The 18,951-nt window shown below is 40.6% G+C and overlaps 1 protein-coding gene across 5 annotated transcripts in view; it reads right to left on the reverse strand.

Annotated features, from left to right (window-relative positions):
• Positions 1-16,791, reverse strand: part of PRDM2 (PR/SET domain 2) — a 216,475-nt gene extending 199,684 nt beyond the window's left edge. For 2 of the 5 annotated variants that reach the window (XM_069079255.1, XM_069079254.1), the window contains exon 1: positions 16,337-16,791. The gene's annotated coding sequence lies outside the window, so the exon portion shown is untranslated. The remainder of the gene's footprint in view (positions 1-16,336) is intronic. The other 3 variants (XM_069079252.1, XM_069079251.1, XM_069079250.1) reach the window with 2 other exon arrangements.
• Between the last annotated feature and the right edge of the window lie 2,160 nt (positions 16,792-18,951).

Below are 18,951 nucleotides of genomic sequence, written 5' to 3' on the forward strand. Positions count from 1 at the left end.
AAATTAAAATAAAATTTAATTCTGCTATCCTTTGTGAAAGATACTGTTGACCCACCATAGCACATGTCTTCCCAAACCTTTAAGGATAACGGATTTCAACTGATCTACCAACCTGACCTTCCTGGTAACCAACAAATACCAAGATGATTGTTGGTCATTTGAACTACAGCCTCCAGTTGTGAAAGAGAACAAGGCTAAACTGTCACAAAGACTGGAAACTGTAGCCTTGGTCTCATTCATCAGCACTGTGCTCTACCCAATATAGATATAAAAATGAAGCATGACATATTTTATTTCGTAAGAGTTTCGAATTTATAGTAGAGTTTATATTCTACTAACATAGTTCAAGAATTACAGAATCATCTCCATGCCACTACAATTCATGTAAAGAAAACATTAGTGAAGGAAGATAGCGTGTAATTTAACAAAAATAAATATAACTTTCTCTTCAAGACTCAAGTCATTATTATGAACATCAATTAGAATAACAGTAACATAGTATGATGTTCTTGGATACTACTTGCCCTTACATTGAATCCTCTCTCCCAAGCCCATACAGGCATATGGTTCCAGCTAGTGACCCCCAGCCTACACTCCACAGAGCACTCTCCAGTCCCTGCAGAATTCTGAGTGTGCCTCTTTTTCCCCCTCTCCTGGCCATGTCTATCCTGTTACTTCTCACCAATCTGCTCTCGGCTCTCTTCACTCCTCTGTTTCTGTCTACTTTACCTCCACCGCAAAAAAAATCAAACAATTTTGCCCTTTTCTTGCCAATTTTCAAGTACTTCTTAGATTTGGCACTGGCACAGTTTGGCTTGGAAAACCATCAGTCGCTGAGAATGTCCTTTTCCTCAGGCTGGCAAACCAACCAGAAATGACCACCTTCCAGATTCTTTAAGCTTTGTATCCTCAGATCTTCCAGAGCAGGGGTTGGTCATTAAACTTTATGTCACAGACCCCTTTGACTTTCATACATTCATGTACATGTAACTTGTATCCTAGCCAAATGTTCTAGATATGATTGTCAATAACAAGTAGCCTTGATTTCCATTACTCTCCCTCTCTTCAAAATGTTTTGATATACAGTTCGCTCAAGGTGTGACACTGCATAAGGTTTCAGAACACTAACATCAAAATATCTAATGTTCAGTTTCTGACAAACAATCTGGAAGATGGAGCAGGAGCCAGAGAGCCCTAGCTTGAAGCCCTGTCTCCTTCACATATTGATTATGGGACTCAAGTTACTTAACTTTAAACTGCAAAATAGCTGTGATCTGTACTGGCAGAAAGACTTTTCCCACTAGGAGTTCCCCTTTCATAAAGGAAATCACTGGTCCAGGTCCCCAAGTCAATTTTTTTTTTTAAAGCAATTGGGGTTAAGTAACTTGCTTAAGGTTACACGGCCAGGTGTTTCTGGGTGGGTGCTAAGTGTCTGAGCCCAGATTTGATCCCCAGGCCATCCCAACACTGGGGCCAGTGCTCTTACTTGCTGTGCTACCTGGCCGCCCCTCCCCCCCCAAGACAATTTGAAATAAACTGAAGTGGAAATAAAACCAAGAAAAAGCATTGGGGTGGGATGGGGGAGGATTGTCTAAGATGGATATATCAGTAGTTACAGGACTGCTACAATCAGATATCCTTAAACTGGACAAAAGGTAAAGTACAAGTTATAATGCCATACAGTTTGTGAACAGCTATATTCTTTTTTTTTTAAACATTAGGCTAGACTTAATTGAATTAAGTTTAAAAGAGGTATATGTCATGTTTTTTTAATATGTATAATTTTTTTTAAACATTTGATTTTAAAACTTTAAATTCCAGATTCATTCCCTTCCTCCCTTGTCACCCACCCTTTACTGGGAAGATAAGCAATTCAATATAGGCTGTACATGTGTAGCTAATGCAAAACATTTCCATAGTAGATATATTGTAAAAGACTGACTATATTTCCCTCCCTCTTATCCCACCTCCCACTTGTTCTATTCTCTACTTTGATCCTGTCCCTTTTCAAAAGTGGATGCTTCCAACTTCCTTCTCCCCCAGCCTGCCCTCCCTTCCATCATCCTCCCTCTCATCCCCTTCCCCCCTACTCTCCTGTAGGGTGAGATACCATATTTAGTGTGTATGTCATTCCCTCCCTAAGCCAAATTCAATGAGAATAAGGTTGACCCATTCCCTTTTGACTTCCTGTTCTTCCCCTCCACTATAACAATTTTCCCTTACCTCTTCTATATGAGATAGTTACCTCAATCTGTCTCTCCCCATCTCCTCTCATTATATTCCTTCTTACCTCTTAATTTCACCTTCTAAGTATCATCCCTTCCCATTAAACTGGTCCTGCACCCTCTATCTATGTATACCTGTACACATATATACACACATTCACGTATGTATTCATATGCCCATATACCCTCTTGTATAGACATATGCGTGTGTATATACACATTTCTATTCCCTTCAATTATTCTCATACTGAGAAAAATTTCATAAGTTACAATTATATTTTTCCATGTAGGAATGTAAATAGTTCAACTTTGATAAGTTCCTTATGTTTTCTTTTCTCTGTTTGCCTTCTCATGCTTCTCTTGTTTCTTGTATCTGAATGTCAAATTTTCCATTCAACTCTGTTTTTTTCATCAAGAATGCTTGAAAGTCCTCTACTCCATTGAATGACCATATTTTCCCCTGAAACATGATACTCCATTTTGCTGGGTACATGATTCTTGGTTTTAATCCCAGCTCCTTTGACCTCCGGAATATCATATTCCAAGCCCTTAGATCCCTCAGTGTGGAAACTGCCATATTCTGTGTTATCCTGATTGTGTTTCCACAACATTCAAATTGTTTCTTCCTGGCTGCTTCTAATATTTTCTCCTTTATCTGGGAATTCCGGAACCTGGCTATAATATTCCTAGGAGTTTTCTTTTTGGGATCTTTTTCAGGAGGTGATCAGTGGATTCTTTCAACCTCTTATTTTGCCCTCTGGTTCTAAAACATCAGGGCAGTTTTCCTTGAGAATTTCTTGAAGGATGATTTCTAGGTTCTTTTTATGATCATGGCTTTCAAGTATTCTGATAATTTTTAAATTGTCTCTCCTGGATATATTTTCCAGGTCAGTGGTTTTCCCAATGAGATATTTCACATTGCCTTCTATTTTTTCATTTGTTTGGATCTGTTTAACAGTATCTTGATTTCTCATAAAGTCACTAGCTTCCATTTGCTCCAATCTAATTCTGAAGGAAGGATTCTCTTCAGTGACCTTTTGAGACTCTCTTTCCATCTGGCAAATTTGGCTTTTTAAAGCATCCCTCTCCTCATTGCCTTTTTGAACCTCTTTTACCATTTGAGTTAGTCTATTTTTTAAGGTATTATTTTCTTCAGTCAGGTTGTTGACTCTCATTTCATAATTTTCTTGCATTGTTCTCATTTCTCTTCCCAAATTTTCCTCCACTTCTCTTATTTGGTTTTCAAAATCCTTTTTAAGCTCCTCTATGGCCTGTAACCAGCTCATATTTTTCTTGGAAGCTTTTGGTGAAGGAGTTCTGACTTCACCATCTTCCTCCTGTTCCATATTTGATCCTTTTTGTCCCCAAAATAGGAGTCTAATGTTGGATTCCTCTGTTTACTTTGCCTCCCTCGTTTACTCATGTTACCACTCAATTACTTGACTTTAGGGCTTTTTGCCACAGTAGGACTCTGCTACCAGACAAGGGAGCTTTGTACCAAACACTGGGGTCTTCTCAACTGCAGGAGGTATTAGATGGGTGCCCTCTCTGAAGCCTTCACACGCTCTGGCGAGCTGGTCACACACCCCAGGACCTCCAGCCTAGACCGCAATTCAGATCCAAACAGGTTAAAGCAAGAGCGATTACCCCTCAGACTGGTCCCCCTACAGTCTGCAGGCCAGGAGCTGAAGCTACCACATGGGGGTGGCTGCACAGCTGCAGCACCTCAGAGGTTTCTCCCTCCAGGAGATAAAGGCCGACCTCACTACCAAACTACCGGATCCCAAAGTCCAGACTGCACTGACCTCTCACTTTGTCCTTAGCATCTATGGGTTGATAATTCTGGAAACTGCCACAGCTGCTGGTGATCTGAAGTCCCTCCAGCCGGAGGCTGGTCAGGCCCACCTTGGGGCTAAAACCTTGGGCTTCTAGGGGCTGAGGTTGGCTCCCAGAGCACTGCGCTGGCTGCTTGCTGCCAGCCTGCCAAGCTGTCCTCAGCGGGAGGTTAGCTTCTCTGTATCATTTTGTGTGTTCTAAAGCTCCAAAGTTTGTTCAGAGTCACTTTTTACATGAACTGGAGGTGGTGGGAGCCGGAACCCAGCTGAAGTCTTGTTTATACTCCGCTATCTTGACTCCTCCCCTCAAACAGCTATATTCTTATTATCATACACACACTTAAGAGATACTATATTAAAATTTTAGCAAACATGAGAATTTCATCTATAAATCTTAGAATGTGAGAGGAATTTTTCATACACTGAAATCCTATTAACAGGTATCACATCTTAATTTTACAACAGTAATAAACAAAATTGTAAAGAAAATTGTGGATTACACAATATTGTGTCCATGCTGCTCTGGCACAGCCTAGTCCACACATCTCTTCACAAAGGTCTGGTCTATCTCTGATTTTACTCCCTCATAAGTCTTTTCTAATACCATTTTAAATTAAGGACAGGCTCCCAAAGAATGACTCTTCATTTAATATGACAAAATCCTTGGTTTGCATATATCATTGATCATTTTTTTTTTACCATTTTCAGCATTTAAAATTCAATTAAATTCAACAGACATTTATTAAAAACCTATAATGTGCAAGGCAAGAAGCCACTCACATCACAGTGAAAGAAGGTAGACTCAGTAAGTATGTATGTCTTCTATGTTCCAGGCACTATGCTATGGACTAGGGATAGAGAAAGGTAAAAGACAGCCCCTGCTCTCAAGGAACTCCCAGTTTTCTTCTATCTTACTTCCCTCAACAAACTCCCCCCCCCAAAAAAAATAATCTTTGATCCAGTGATACTGGCCTTCTGGCTCTTCCTCCCTCAAGATATCCTGTCACCAGACTAAAGTGAATTTTCACTGGCTCTTCCCCGTGGTTCCTATGTTGTCCCTCATCCCTGCCCTCTGGCTCCCTGGCTTCCTTCAAGTCCCAGCTTAAATCCTTTCTTCTAGGAGGTCTTAGCTAATTCCCCTTAATGCTAATGCCTTCCCTCTACAAATTACCTCCAATTTTTCCCGTATATATCTTCTTTGTATGATGTCACCCCTCATTTGACTGTGAGCTCATGAGAGCCAGGGACTGTCTTTTGCCTTTTTTTGTGTCCCCAATATCTAGTACAGTGCCTGGAACACTAAAGGTATCTAATAAATGCTTAATGACTGACTAATGGGGCTATCAAGAAAAGCGTGGCAGCACAGCTATGCTTTGAAGGAAGCCAGGTGGATGGAATTCTAAAAGGCAAAGGTGAGGAGAGAATACTTCCCAATATGGGATACAATTTGTTGAAAAGCACAGAGGACAGACTAGCAAGTGATGGAATATCAAATATGCAAGGAAAATTAAAAGAGGCCAGCTTAATTGAAATGGAGAAGTATTGAGAAAATGAACTAGAAAGGTAGAGAGGAGTCAGATTGTGATTTGTTTGGGGATGAAGGGACTGGGGTCTGTGTTTAATAATAGCAATTATGCAATAACGGAAGCTACTAATAAATATCAGTTTCATTAGCATTGCAAAGATAGTTTGGCAACAGGTGCTCAGTAATACAATGACTACAATTATCACAGAATTTTTGAGTTAACAGGGACCTCAAGAGCCACTTAGCCATATCCAAAAAAGAATCCCTACTACAATCCTGACAATGTCAGTTTTCTGTCTTTGCTGGAGCCTATTACCTTCCCAAGGTACCCTACTCCAATTCTGACCAACTCTCATTGTTAGTAAGTTTCCTGACATCAGGCCTAAACTTTCCTCTTTGTGACTTCTACCTGTAGCTCCTGGTTCTGTTCTCTGGAGACCAAGAGATCAAATCTCATTCCTCTTCCAGATGACAGAGCCTCAGGCACTTAGAGAGCAAAGATTACCTTCTGCTCCTACCCCACCCCCTGCCAAAAAAAAAAAAAATATATATATATATATATCTTAAACAGCATACAGTCTCCCTTCAAACAACCTTCAAATAGAAGGGATTGAAGGCCTATCCCTAACACTATCCTGACTGCCACTCCTCTGGATTTTTCTCTTACTTATCAACATTATTTCTAAACTGTGGTTCCCAGAATTGAATAAATTTCCCTGGATGAGACCAAAAGAGAGTAAGTTTGGTGGAACTATCACCTTAGTTCTTAAAGCTATGTGATCTTAAGGTAGCCCATGATTCCATTCCTCTTGGGTATCACATCACACTTTGGACTCATTGAGCTAAAATTTTTAACACTGTTTTCAAACTGCCATCTAACCAGTTATGCCTGTTCATCTAGTTCTGAAAGTCAACTTCACAAGTGTAAGAGTTTACATTTATTCCTATTAGGTTACAATTTGTTAGATTTGGACCAATGTTCTGTCAAAATACTATTTTCCTGTAACACCGTCATCTACTAGTTAGTAAGGACTCCCAGCTGTGTACCATGTGAAAATTTCATAAGCCTACAACCCCTGCCTTTAAAACAAGTCACTAATAATGTTAATGGCACCGGACCAAGCACAGATTCCTGGCAGAGTGTTGAGGGACACTAAACAGTCAAGAAGGCATGGACTCAAATGCTGCTTCACTTACTAGCTGAGTGACCCTAGGCAAGTCATTCATCCTCAACATGCCTCATTAACCTTATCTGTAAAATGAAGGAGTTCAACTTGATGGCCTCCAAGGTAAAACTGCAACCAAACCAATAACAACTAGTCTTTGAAACCAGCCATTCATCTATTTTTTTCCATGAGAATAGCATGAGACTCTTTTGTCAAACACTTTCCAAAGTCTAAGGACTAGGCACTGCCACCATTAGTTCCTATTATCAGGGCATCCTCAGCAATATTATTGCCTGCTTCAACCCTAAGTGTAGTTTTGGCCCACAGAAAGGATGATGACATACCATTCCTTCCTCTCTACAGAAAGATAAAGGACTATAGATGGTGAATGAGATATATGTGTGTGTATGTGTAAATGAATGTATATATACATATATATCTGTGTGTTATCAAATGTAGTCACTTATGTTGGTCAGTTTTGATTATCTTTTTCCTCCAATTTACAAGGGAGGTTCATTTAACAGAGAGCTGGGGAAGGATTCTGAAATAAAAACCAAAAAAAGGCATACTAAAACTTGTCTTTAAAAAATTACTAGCAAATAGCACGACAGTTGTTGGTGATGGTAAAGGACAGAGAACTACCTATACACTCCAAGTAAATATTCCAATGTCTGAGACAGCCAAGTGTCAACCAGCCATCATAAATAACAAACTAGATGGGAATAACCTCTGGTAGTCATTAACTGATGCCCAACAGATGAGCAATTGTTTCTACTGCACAGATACAGAAACCAAAATACATATAAATTATATGGGAATTCCAGCAGTCTGAAGAGATATGGGGTGAATTACAACCTGAGTTTCAGTTTCCTATTCTGTAAAATGAGGCTGTTTCACTAGTCTCCAAGGTCCATTCCAGCTTTAAGTTCTAAAATCCTCTGTCTTCAGGAGAAAAAGTGTACCGCATGAATAATTCTAAATAAACCAGGGATGTGCTGGGTAACATAAAAATTTTAAGATTTCTAGCCATTTCTGCAGCATAAAAATCCCAGTTTACTTATGTATCTGTATTTGAAATTACTGTTGCTATCATAAGAGAAGTGAAAGAAAATGAAGAAATAAGAGAAATAAATATCTTAAGCTACTCAATTTAGTACAATTGCCATGCATTAATTTCCTTTCTGAAGCATCTCAGTTATTTTTGTTAAAAATTATAATGGTATGAGAAATGTCCATAGGTACCAATTCACATCTTTTGTGAAATACTTTGTAATTTTTCTGAAATCCCAATGTTTCTTCACATCTACAATGAAAAAATGAGATCACTGTTCCACTCAGACTATTTTCAGATTTCTTACTATACAACTACATAGCAATGTTCAAATACAGAGGGAATTCCTAAACTACACAAAAGCCCATCCCACTTTTTGAGTTAATCTGTGCCTTCTCAAAGGAGTGAAAACAAAACACCTGGTGCTTCTCATAACCTCAGTTCTCATTCACCTGAAACTACCTACCGTGATACACTGAACCACTAACAGCCATGTCAAGTGAAATAAACAAGCTACATTTGTGCCAGGTACTGAAACACTACAGATACAGTCCCTGATCTCAATAAGCTTATATTCCAATGGTGGAGACAACACGGAAATAGCTAGGTACCAACAGGTACATATTCAGAATAGATGGAAGGTAATCTCCGAAGGGAAGGCACTATCAGCTAATGGGCCCAGGAAAGGCCTCCCAAAGAAGGTGGGATGGGAACTGCTATAAATCAAGAAATCAACCTGTACTTAATCGTTTACTACATACCAGGCACTGTGCTAAGTGCTAGGATTACGAAGGCAAAAATGAAAACAATCCCTGTCCTCTGAGTTTGAGTTTCTTTATCCCTGAGTTTGCTTTCTAAATTTCAGTTTGTTTTTTCAGTAAGTTTTTCAGTAAAATTCAGTTTGCTGAGTTTCTAAATCCCTGAGTTTGCTTTCTAAAATGAGAAACGAACATGAACATATAAGCAAGCATATATATGATATCTACAAAATGAATACAAGATAGAGAGGATCAGGAAAGGTTTCATGGACAAGGTGAATCTGGAAGGAAACTAGGGATTCAAAGACACCAGTGGGAAATGGGGAGAAAGGGCATATTCCAAGCATGGGGGGCAGCCAGTACAAAGGCACAGTGACAGAAGATGGATGTTAAAGGATGAGAGTTATGTGTAAAAAAATTGGAAAGGCAGGATGAGCCTGAGGTGTAAAGAGATTTCAAGTGTTTATTCTATTCAACATAAAAACCCTTCACAAAAGTCCAGACCTCCAATAACATTTCAAATGTGCATAACTTGAACATTAGAAAAAAAGGTAAAACCCAGACTGTAATAAGGTAATATTTAAATTTTTTAAGAGTTAATATTTAAATATAAGTCCTTACTTTACTATTCCCTATATAAATATTCTAATAGCTACACGATTTCCCCAAGTGGGTATTCCCTCCACTGATAAAGGTCACAACCCCTCCAGTCCACGTAGTGATTCTTGGCCTTGGTTTAGCATAAAATTTTGAGAAGATCTGTTTACTTGTTATTCCTCAATCAGTAAATTCCAAGCCTCCCTCCTTTTTGTAGTACATGTTTTTAATGATGATTTTAAAGTCATTTATAACATAGAAATTATTGTTGGGAAAATGCTGCAGCTTGCTCACTCTAACCATCCCCTCCAATTTATGTGCAAGTTATCATCCTAAACACAGAAGATAAAAATTCAAAACTGTCCTTGCCCTAAACAAACCTTCATCTGAAGGAAGAAGGAAAGACACATTTGATCAAGTACATAGATTTCTAAAGAGGGAATCTAAAGGAATAGGGAAAGGTTTCCTGTAGTTGGCTGCTTCATACCATTGTCCTTTGAGTCACCTGCCATTCTGATCTGCCATTCAACTTCGTGTCATAATTTGGGCAATCTACTTTTCATCCACTTTCTCTTTTTATCATGAATAGCTCAGCCACTTTCATGTGGCAATCACTTAGCTTCATCTAGGTTTTGTCAGATTCCAACTCAACCCAATTAGCACAATGTTATCTGAATAGCAGAACTGAGACAACTTTACCATGGATAAAGTCTCTCTTTTCTCCTAAGATTGTGCAGGTCCATCCTTAATGAGACTGGCAAACTCAGAAGTTTATTTTTAATGTCTTGCTTGATGAAAAGTCAGTGGACAGTTAAACCAAGTTACTTCTGAAAGCTTTATCTTTCAAAAAACCTTGTCTTTATTAACAATTACAAAACCCCTTGTTCTCGGAGAGCCTGTAAGGGCACATTTTGTTCTGCTCAATCATAGAATATTAGAACTGGACAGGTCCTCTTAGAGACCAATCTACTGTTGTTGTTTTTTTTTTTTTTTTCAGATAGGGCAATTGAGAAAGAGAGAGGGGAAGAGACTTGTCCCAACAAACCCACTGTGTCCCACTACACCACACTGCTTTCCTAATGTCAACCTTAACTTTTAAGAGCTACAAAAAGTGGAGATAACTGCTGTTTCAAGATTTAAGTATAATTAAAATAGCCTGATTTTCAAACCCCAAGCAGTGCAGAGTGGCACAAAACCACATGAAGATGCCCTCAGCAAGTTCACAGAGGACAGAATTTCATAAAATCCCCATCACACCCAAGAGAAAATGAAAAGCTCTTCTTCTAGAAAAGTTAGTAGAGAGTAAGCTGTTTTAACTCTGCAGAACTTGAACGGGAGAATGAGGCTAATTAGAACTTTCCTTTTGTTTAAAATGTGAAGGTCATAAACCTATGAAGACAATAGTCCCCCAATCAAATTCATCCTTACAACATTTTACAATATAGCATTAAAAGACCTAGTTAATAATATCTATAGACAATGACCCCCAAGATAAAGGAATAAATCATATTTAAGACTAATCTGCTTTAGGTTAAAAATAAGTATGTTCTCTTCTTAAATCAGACAGGAAAAGAAAATTTAATATGGCTCAAAGCAGCAATTCTAAAATTATTCCATAAAGAAACAACTTCAAAATAAAATCATATAAATTTACTCTATATCAGTATGTAATATTTCAAATGACTGCTACTGGAGGACTACCCTTCAGAAATTTAACCATATTGCCTTCATGCTCATTTGAAGAAAAAAAAAGACAGGATGTTATTCACAATTTTGTTATAAACAAAGGACCCACCACTGACTTTTCCCAGGTGGTCCAATCAAAACACGTATTCAGAATTCATTTAAGTTTAAGTAACTGTCATAAAGCAATAATTAGATAATTATTTTACCAAAAAAATGGAATTAGGACCAAAAGTATTGTGCAAAGCTAATATTCTAAGGATAAAGACTATTGAAAAAGTTAAATGAGTTTTAAAGCATTTTTCGTGACTGAAAAATCCAAGGTATCTTTCCTGCAAAAAGCTCAAACTACTTTCAGACAACTTTCAATATCCTAGTAAAACTGAAAGGAGGTATGTATAGTCTCCTCTTCAAACTTGAGGAGATCAAGGCAGAAAGAAAGGCCAAATGCACAAGTCCTTTGGTCTCCTAGTTCTCAGTAGGTGCCTGGGTCACTTGTGTTACTGTCATTCTGTAGCCTGTGGCACAAACTACTTTAAAATACAACGGTTCTCATAAAGTAGCTTAGTGCATAGCGGGCCAGCCCTAGAGTCAAAGTTCCGAGTCCTGTCTCTTTCCCTACTGGCTGTGGGTAAGCAAGTCACTCATCCTGTCAGCATTCAAGAAAAAAGATAATTTCTAAGGAATATTGGAACTCAGAGAGAAGCTACTGCTAGCTAGACTTTTGTAGAAGGAGTTTCCACACTCAAAGTTCCCTACGTAAATAAAATCATAGGTGCAGAAAATTTGTGTAAAAAAAAACTTAAAAACTTTCCCAAACTATCACTACCACCACCCTCAAAGGGAACTGAGCCAAAGGCAGGTTAATATCCTCCAACAATTTAGTAACAGAGATGAATGTTGGTCTAGAGTATGACCAACTATGCAACTTCCGCTGTCACAAAAGACCTCTCTAAACACTATACAAAAGGCATTCAGTATAATTGAAACAAGAACCTACAAAACTATAGTCAAATCTCAGCAAACTTTAAATTAAAAAACAAATTTGAAATACAGTAATATCCCCATATTTCACACTACAATTAAGCACATAGACATTATCAATTGCAATATATGTATAATTCCAAAAATTAAAGTAAATTTTGTCATGATTCTTTTGTAGAATTACTTTTAGCTACTTGAATGTTTACCTTTCACAGGGACTGTCACCTTCAAAAAAGCTTAAGGCCATCTTATTATAGAGAAGTGCATATAAATTGTATTTTACCTACTTCCAATGTAGACTTCCAAACAAGAATCTCATTTATAAGTACTAACATTTGCATTTAGCTGTGCAGTGCTGAGAAGTGTGTGTACATGTAGATACACACACTCTACTCAAATGGAAACAAAAACAAAACCCTCAAAGTAACCACACTGAGCATGTGCTGAGATGGTTAGGTATTTGGAATTTTCCATATAAGGATAATCTGAAATACACTGCTAGAGATACATAAACAAACAATACCTTCTTTGCTGGAGACATACATGTATCTCCAGTAAAGTATTTTAGTTTCTACGGAAAAGTGCATGTTTTTTTTATGCTGCCCTGTATAAGGATCACAAGTATATTATTCACTAAGCATCTTTCTCAATCAAACCAATTTATTAAACACCTATTATGTGCTAGACACAGTGCAGGGCAGTGGGGGTTGGGGTAATACAAAGAAAAAAACTGACACTACTTGTCCTCAGGAAGATTACATTCTACTGGGTGTATGTGAGTGTACCAACAAGTAAGTGTCTTTATAAATAATGTTGTACATTATTTTTTGCTTGAGAGTAGACAGGAAACACCTCATATACAAAGTGGAGCTTGTGCGCCAGAGATTCTAAAAGACAGACGTGCATACCCTAGGCATGAGGGACAGACTATATAAAGTCACAGAAGCTGAAGATGGAAATGCCATGTGCAGAACAAAAGCCAGTTTGGCTGGATCAAAGACTACAGGAAGAGGGTTCATGTAATTAAGCCTGGAAAGATATGCAAATTTGATGGACATGTGGTAATAATTCAATTAACACTGGGTATACTGAGAGTCAAACTGACTTTCATAAAAACTCCCTGGCTCCAAAATGCAGAGCAAAACTGCCAAAAAAAGAACAATTTACAAAGTCATAAAATCAAAGAGCATAAAGAGACTTCAAGGGGGCAGGTAGCTCATGCCCTGTACAAACCATAATAGTCAGATAAGAAAATCCTAAAAGGTTTTCAGAAAAAGAACCCTATAAAGCACCCTCACCAATTCAGCCTTGGAGTCAAAACTTCAATCGAACACAAGCAAAATCATAGTGTGATTCTAGAGTTGTAAAAATTCTTAGAGATCATCAATCCAATGCCCTCTCTTTACAGATGAGGAAACTAAGGTCCGTAAAAGCTTTTAAAGAATGTATTAAACAGGTATCAGCCTCAGACATGAATATTTTGGGTGATTCATGAGCATTTAACGACACAATTCTAACTTTTACAAGAGAATGACAGAATGTTATCTCAGACCTTGATATGAAAGCTATAAATGAGCTTATGTGGAAAATTCCAATAGCTAACAGCCTCAGCACAGGCTCATGGCAGTTACTTGGAGGACTGTGGTTTTGTTTCCACCTTAGCAGCAGGGTGCATTGTAACAAATAGGGTGAAGGTGAAGTCAGGACCTCAGTCCCAATTCCAGGTTGTGCCTCTGTTTGGTCATGGACAAGTCACTTCATCCCCACATGTCTGATTTTCCTTATCTGTAAAAGGAGGGTAAACTAAAAGATCCCCAAGGTCTCCTGCAACTCTAAACTTTGATTTGGTATATGCGAAAAGTGAAAGACAGCATACAATTTTCTTTGTACAGATTAAGAAGAGCTTGAAAGCAAAGCTTACAAAGATACACAAACAAGAAGGCAGCAAATCACAACCTGAGTCAATGACTATAAAAGCTTAAAATAGACCAATATGAGGAAAAAAAACTAATTTGGGAATAAGGCACTTCAGCCAACAAAACCACTACTAATCCCTGCTATCTGTGTAGGTCTTGTATATGCCTAGAGAAGGATTAACAGCACAACTTGAAATTGAAGGTTATTTATTCCAACTGCAATGGTACAAAATATGTTTAAATTCTAGAAAACCACCTAAATTTTGTGTATATTAAGGTTATACAGGAATGCTTTATTTTAAAATTCATAAAGGAACCTGTTTAAGTCCAGTACCTCTCTCCACAAGTTTTTCAAAAGACCTGAAAGTGATATGTGGTTTAAAAAAAAAATTAGCATCTTAATAAAGGGGCCAACAGCAAGCAAAAATGATACACAAAGAAAAACTGAAACCTGGGAGGAAAGAATTTTATGGATCATAAACCAGAGAATCTGAAATTTGAATTTCCTGAATTTGAAGTTTTAAGAGGGGAAAAAAAGGACTTTACCAAACATATTATCAACATATACACAGGCAATTCTCTCAAACTTTTCCAAAACTGAAGAGGATTTGTAACAGGATCAAGCAAAAAGGGGGATACAAGTACTTCTCGGAAAACTTTTGGAGGAACTACACAAGACTTTTTTCAAAAGTCTGAAGCTTTAGTTAATATGAAAGTAATAATAGACCATGGCTCTCAATTCCTCTTCCTTAACTTCTGAATAGTTTCACAAAGAGAAAAAACTAAGATGACTAGAACTCAAACACAACAGCTCAAGTTAAAAATTAATTACAAACTCTAAGGAAAATAGAATCAAGGAAAATACCAGCTAACTGCTTCACATTTTTTTGCCTTTTAAACAAGTAATCTGCAGAAAAGGCATTTTAAAAGAAGATCCCATCAACCTTCCTTTCCCCAATAAATCATCATCTTAGGTTTAGTCTGTTTCTGAGTACAACAGCGGTGCATAGGGCAGGCACTTTATTTCCTTAGGTCTTGGAAGATCCAAACCAACAACATCTTATGCCTTGAAAGAAAGGTCCCTTTGAGTAATTTGCAGAAACTATTACTAACTTATATTATATTATTAATAATGATCGCTAACACTTCTAAAAGATGGCAAAGCTCTTTACAATTGCTAACTCATTTGATACTCAAAACCAAGCCAGGAGGCAGGTCCTATTTTGATAGGCCCTCTCTCCACAAGAAGTTGATTCCCATTTTCCAGATGAGAAAACTGAAGCCGGTTAAGTGACTTGCCCAAGGTGTCTTAAGGCAGGAATCTGATTGCCTGACTCCAAGACCCACACTCTATCTATCCCCTTCACGATCTTGCTTCCTATTCCCCATCCGGATCACATCCATCACCACCATCCTGAGGCTGGGAGCTACAAGAAGGCAATGAGTCTTACCTCTACAAGTCTTCTCTAGCCAGGGCTCTGCGCACACTAGATGCTCTGTCAAGTTTAACTATTGTGGAATCGCTTAATCTAAAGCAGCCTGCTTTCGCAAAGCTGTTTATATTATATGAAAAGCAAAATGATCTTATTCGACTGGCATTAACTAATGGAGGAACTACAATGTATTTAGGTACAGTAAGTTGTTGCCATTTTATAAAATAAAATAAAATTTTATTTATTATTAGGGGACCATCAAAATTATTATTGTGGGCGCGACACAACTTCCAGAAACAGGCTTTAGGGGAACCATGGAGAGATCCACCTCCTCGTTTTACAAGTGAGGAAACCGAGGTTTGTGCACGGCCACAGACGCGTAGCATCTGTAGAGCAAGAATCCCTAACCCTTTCCACTACGTCCTGCTCCCTCCTCTCTTACCAAACTTGGACAATAGAAAACTTCGACACACAACAGTAAATGCAAACTCAAAATAAAAAATTCTTAAACAAGGAGAGGATATTGAAATTTTTTAAAACCCCTGTTCAGCATGAGGCTGTAGAAAAAACGTGCTCCTGGGAGCGTGTACCTGTGCTGGCGTGCGTGTGTGCCCGCATCGGTGCGCCGCCCGCGTGGGGCCGGGGACGGGGGGCGCGGGGGCAGAGGGGGAGAGGCTCCTTTTTATAGCGTTCCGCGCTCCCCGCGAGGCTCGGGCTCGGGCAGGGAGAGCCCGGGGCTGGGAGCGCGCTCAGCGCGTGCGGCTGCGGCCGCCGGGCAGGTGCACGCGGCGGACGGGCGCTCGCGCTAAGTTGGCCGGCGAGGGAGCGAGAGGTCCCTGAGCGGGCGCGCGCCCCCAGCCCCACCGGCGCTCCCCCCCTTCTCCTTCTCCTCCCCACGCCGCCCCCCCCCCCCCCCCCAACTTAGCGCGAGCCCCCCCCCCCCCGCCGCCCCCGCCCGCGGTCCCCCGCCCCGCCCCCCCCCCTCCGTCCTCACGCGGCCCCTCCCCCGCGCCCTCCGCTCCCCACCCAGACGAGCTGACGGATAAACGGACGGACGGACGGAGGGGGCGGCGGCGCAGTCGTCGTCGCTCCCCGACCGGGCTCCCTCCCTCCGTCAGTCCCAGCCGCCGCTGCCCGCGATGGGCCCGGGCCGGGCCGCTTACCTATGCCCGCCGCCTTCGCCGCCACCAGCGGCTCTAAGGATCCCAGAGCAGGCGCAGCCGCCGCAGCCGCTCCACACGCCTCAGGGCCCGGGAATCTCGGGACGCCATTTTGTCTCCCCGCCGGAAGTGACGTCCAGGGCCGAGCCGGCGGGAGGGGCCGGGCGGGGAGCGGACGGGACCGAGGGTGCGGACAGACCTGGGGCTTTGCCACCGTTGCGTGTTTTCTGGCTTGAGCCCGCTCGCTTTTACCCAGCTCTTTAAAGTTCACGGCTGGGAGCCACCCAGGAGCAGGTTGTGACAGCTGGGGCCCTCGGTTTCCCCATCTGTAAAGTGACGGGGTTGAATTCCCTGGCCTTCGGTCGTCCGGAGAGTCACCGAACAGCGAATGCAAGCCCAAAATAAAATTAAAACAAGGCTGGGAGGTTAACGTTAGGCTTTAAATCTGGGAGCCTGTGAAGTGACTTCTCATGCCGGGATTCGAACCCAAGGCTTTTGACTTCGAATCTTCACCATCCGCTCTACCTTTCCAGCCTTCACTCTTATCCTCATTCGCCCCGCCCTTAAAAGAGGGAAAAACTGAGACCCAGAGTCAGGACTAGTGAGCAGCGCCGGAGATTCGAACCCAGGTCACAGGATTATAGGTGGCCGAATCTACAATATTCCCGCAGGCCTCTCCCACTTCCAAGCGCCAGTGATGCAGACAGACGTATTGAATATCCCATAAACATCTTAAACTCAACATTTCCAAAATAATTCCCCCAAAACTGTGTGACCTTGGATGAGTCACTTAATCCCAATTGCTTCGCCTTCCCCCCTCCACGAAACAAAACTGACCCCTGTTTCAGACATTTCTTTTATCTGCAGAAGGAATGACCATCCTTCCCACTGATGCTTGTAGCAACCGTCCCTCCTATGATGTCCCTTTAATTCCTCCAGGAATTCCTACTTACATTGAGAGTTCAATTCAGGAGCCACAAATGACATCTTTCCTGATTCCTCCTCCTTTGTTATCGCTTCTCCAAACACCAAAATTACTTTGTATTTGTTTTGTATAAATTTCTATATTTACTTATCTATGTACAAATTGTTTCCTCCCGAGAGAATGAGTTGTTAAAGGCAAAGATTGTTTTTATTTTTGTCTTCCTCCTAGCATCTACTGCTGTGCCTTGCACAGTAAAATTGAATTGATGAATTTTACTGATTGGGAAGCTGAAGCCCAGAGCCCTGAGGTGATCTGTTGGTTCAAGTTCATAGAGATAGTAAGGAAAGAGAGACCTAAACTCCCATCCTCTAATTCCAAACACAATACTCCTTCTTGTTGACCATGCTGCCTTTGTCTCATCTTTAGTGCTTCCAAAACAAGTTTCCTAAAGTCTCTCAGGCTCTACAGCTTACAGCTGAGTGTCCTTCAAGCAGGATGCAGGTGGGGTACAAAGGAAAGATTGAACAGAAATAGACGTTTTCCAAGAACAAACCGTGCCTACTCTATTATCCCACCACATTTCAGGAAGGACATTGATAAGCTGAAGAAAGGCCAGAGGAGGAGAGCCAGAGGGTAAATGGCCTGAAGGCCATGCAGTAGGACGATGGGCTGAAGGAATTGGTGATAGGGAGACTAGAGAAGATAGCTGTCCAAGCATTTGAAAGGCTGTCATGTTGAAGAGAGTTTGGGCCTGCCTGTTTGGTCCTAGAGGCAGAAGAAGTAGGAGGTAGGGCTCAGTTGACCCAGTGGTTAAGAGCCCTGGACCTGAAGTCAAGAAGATGTCCTCAGACACTTACTAGCTATGTGACTCTGGATAAGTCTTTTAATCTCTGCCTCCATTTCCTTGTCTGTGAAGTGGTTGTTATGAATATCAGTGACAGTGCTTTGCAAACCTTAAAGCACTATGTAAATGCTAGCTATTACTGTTGGGTATAAGTTACACACGGGGTAAATTTGGACTTAGTGCATTAACAATTAGAACTATCCCGAATTGGAATGGAGTGCCTTGGAAAGGAGTGGTCTCGCCCTCACTGGAGGACTCCAAGCAAAGGTGTGTGGTAGTAAGGACTCTTGTTCAGCCAAGAGCCACTGAGGTGCTCCCAGTTCTGAAATTCTATGATAATAGAGTCATTCACTATTGGAAGGGCACTGGGTTTTAAGTCACAGGACTTGTGTTGAAATCCCAACTCTGCCACTTACTATGTGATTTACTGATACTCCAACTAGCCTGGTACAGGCAGACCCTCTTGAACCTGTATAGAAAACCATACTTTCTGGTAGTCTTCCTGCCTCAAGTCTCCTCCCACTTCAAGTCATTTAGCCTCCATTCAGCTGTCCAGTTGGTCTTCCTAAAGTTCAAATATGCCCTTGTCACCGCCACCTTTCTTTAATAAACTCCAGTGGTTTCTTATTACCTTCAGAATCAAATATGAAACCTTATTTGGTTTTGAAAGTCTGCCAGCCCTTAACCTGCAATGCAATGACATTGGCCTCCCACAAGAAATTCTATTTCCAGAGTCCAGGCATTTTCATTAACTGTTCCAATGGTCTGGACTTCTCTCCCTCCTCATTTCTTTCTCCTGAATTTCCTGACTTCTCTTTTCAAGTTCTCTTTCAAAGTTCCAACTTCTGC

This window comes from Petaurus breviceps, unplaced genomic scaffold (genome assembly GCF_028583685.1).
Source record: "Petaurus breviceps papuanus isolate PSGF00001 unplaced genomic scaffold, PetGlider_PUasm1.0 91041, whole genome shotgun sequence".
Taxonomy (NCBI): domain Eukaryota; kingdom Metazoa; phylum Chordata; class Mammalia; order Diprotodontia; family Petauridae; genus Petaurus; species Petaurus breviceps.